Consider the following 3,112-nt stretch of genomic DNA (forward strand, 5'->3'; position numbering starts at 1 on the left):
ATTAATTGATTTTAATTAATAAAATTAAAAAAAAAACAAATAAACACCACCTCTTCCCCCAAAAACGTAGGGGAGTGGTGATGTGGTGATGTGGGCAGTTATCCCACATCACCTCCTTCTTGGTACACATTAGAAGGGTTCTGCTTACTCTCTCTGAAGGAAAAAAAAAACCTGCAAGGAAAAATTCTCTCAAACTCTCCCTTTCATTCCAAAAAGATTTGCTCCCACCAGCACGATCCCGAGACCCAAGAGGATAGCGAGGAAGATCCGGTGGTGGCGTTCGAGGGGAACTCACTGAAGAAACGTTCTTCAAAGGTTTGATTTTTCCCCTGTATTTCCTTCTTTCCATTTGGATTTTGTATCCCGAAAATCAGCAACAAAGATCCGCTTCCGCTCCGGGAATCACATCCCTTCAGCACATGAGTTACCTCGACAAAAGAATCCCCCACTAAACCTAATATGATTGATAAATTACCTTGATGTATATATTTCTTATCAAGTGAAGGCATTTATTAAAAAAAAGCGAAAGCAAAAGAAAAGGAAAAAGCAAAAAGTTGACAAAGTTTCCTCTAATGTCGACATTACCTTTTCTCATTTGATTATTTGCTAAATAATTGCTAATAAGAAGGATGAGAGTAGATAATATCTTTGCAAAATATTGAAAAACTTCTTGTTCTCTCAACCATATTTTCACAAATCATGCTTTCACATTACTTGCATACATATTCTTCAAAAAAAATAAAATAGTTTTCATATCATGGTTAGATTATGAAAATTTAAGTGTCATGCATTGTGCATTCATAATCACATTTCGTTGTCAAAACAAAAATTAGTATCATGCATACATGTTGCATTCTAGCTTTCAGTAGGCATATACATTATTGTATCATGCATGGAAGATTAAATTCATTTGTTAAGCTAGATAAAAAACAGATCATATGCTGTCACACATTTTTAAGTGATAAAAATAAATGCAAAATAAAATGGAGCATCATACATTGGGGCAATACACATTTGTAGATACACTCATCTATCATAAGATAGTTGCACCAGAGGTTGCGCAACAGCTTCCCATGGAGTCTCCTGCGTATCTCATTAGCTTTTCCTCGGCCTTTAGAGTTAGAGCTAGTTGATAGGCCACACTCAATTGTCAGCGACAGGGTACCCTATCTTCATTAGCTATTTATGATAGGAGCTCTTTCGTTTACAAAAAGACGCAATTTAATATGAGTACAGCTTTCCACCAAGATCTTCTTTGGTCCCGTTCCCATTCTTTATGATCGCTGGGCATTCTAGTCGTTAACTCCTCACGCCGCTGCAACCATTTCTAGGACCGACCAACGCCTCACCTATACAGTTACCTACGTAGTGTAATGTCGGTTGCCAGGATGAATTGAATTGGTCTGATCTCTCGCTCGGATGTCAGACTCTTGCTTCGATAAGTACTACATATTGCCATTGGAAATTCGCATTAGCATGAACACGTGGTTTTTGTTAGTCTTATCGTCATGCATCAAGTGCATATCTCATGCACTTAGCAAGTTTAAAAGAATCTAAACCCTACAGTTAGGTGGCACATCCTTATTAGAAGAGAAAAAACACGTGTTGCTTTAGGTCTGTGAAGCCAAGTTTATCACCTCAGTATTTCGACTATCTACCGAACCAATACCCATTATGGCCGAGCCGACCAAGATCTTCTTTGGTCCCGTTCCCATTCTTTGTTTGAATCGACCTAGATGTGTCTTGCTCAGCCTCATATTCCGCAAACTCCATGGCAGCGTGCCGTGATTCGCGTTTACCTTAAGGAGCCGTTGAGGCCTTGTAGGAAATCCTGTTAGAGATCTTGCCTATATATAGAAACTATTTGCATCTATCCCAGGTACGCAAACATTGTATTTTCTCTCGAATACAACTCGGATTCTTCCTAACTTGGGCGTTAGAGTGTTTTCTCTTGCAGGTCTCATGCTTAACACATTTCAGCTCATCCTCAAGGTCATCCTTCCATCCGAGCCGAGCTCACAAGCTTGGTCATTTTTTGATCAAACATTTCATTCGGTAAAATTGAACCCGATCCAAGTCGAGGTTGAAGTCTGTGTTAAAGTCAGGTCTATTGCATTATCTTTCAGTTAAATCGAACCTGATCCAAGGCGAGGTCGAAACCTGTGTTAAAGCCACGTCTATTGCATCTCATTGGGTTAAATCGAACCCGATCCAAGTCGAGGTCGAAGCCTGTGTTAAAGCCAGATCCGTTACATTTTATCATTCGGCTAAATCGAACTCGATCCAAGTCAAGGTCGAAGCCTGTTGTTAAAGCCAGGTCCGTTGCATTTTATCATTCGGTTGAATCGAACCTAATCCAAGTCGAGGTCAAAGCCTGTTGTTAAAGCCAGATCCGTTGCATTGTCTCATTCGGTTAAATCGAACCTGATCCAAGTCGAGGTCGAAACCTGTTGTTATAGCCAGGTCCATTGCATTTTATCATTCAGTTAAATAGAACCCGATCCAAGTTGAGGTCGAAGCCTGTGTTAAAGTTAGGTCCGTTGCATTTTATCATTCGGTTAAATCTAACCTGACCCAATATTGAGGTCGAAGCATGTGTCAAGCCAAGTCCATCGCACTTATCATTCGGTTAAATCGAACTCAATCCAAGATCGAGGTTAAGGCCTATACCGAGTACAAGTCCTTTGCATGTTGAGATCCCACCTAGTGTTAAGCTGGATCCATCTCTATCTTGCCTTGTCTGAATAAAATTTTCCCCTTCCCAATACTTTGTCTTTTTGCCTTTGTCTATACTTTGTCTTTTTGCCTTTGTCTATACTTTGTCTTTTTGCCTTTGTCTATCATTTTAGAGAAAAATAAGCTTTTCTTTTAATTGGAAGTTTATTTATTTTTTTATATTTTATTTTCAAGTTAATTTTATTTCTTTTTTAAGTGGTTGATTAGTTAAATGTTTGCAATTTTGAAAATTTCTTAGTCAAGTGTTACATAGGTAGTTTAATTCTCCTCATTTTTATATCTAATTTAGTTTTAGACCTCCTAAAAATACATTTTCTTTACCTATATAAAGGGAGGTGCTTAGTTCTTCTTCATCAAGCTCCATAGGCTCAAAACC

Source organism: Momordica charantia, assembly GCF_013281855.1.
Source record: "Momordica charantia cultivar OHB3-1 chromosome 10 unlocalized genomic scaffold, Mcharantia_2.0 BLBB01000010.1, whole genome shotgun sequence".
NCBI lineage: Eukaryota > Viridiplantae > Streptophyta > Magnoliopsida > Cucurbitales > Cucurbitaceae > Momordica > Momordica charantia.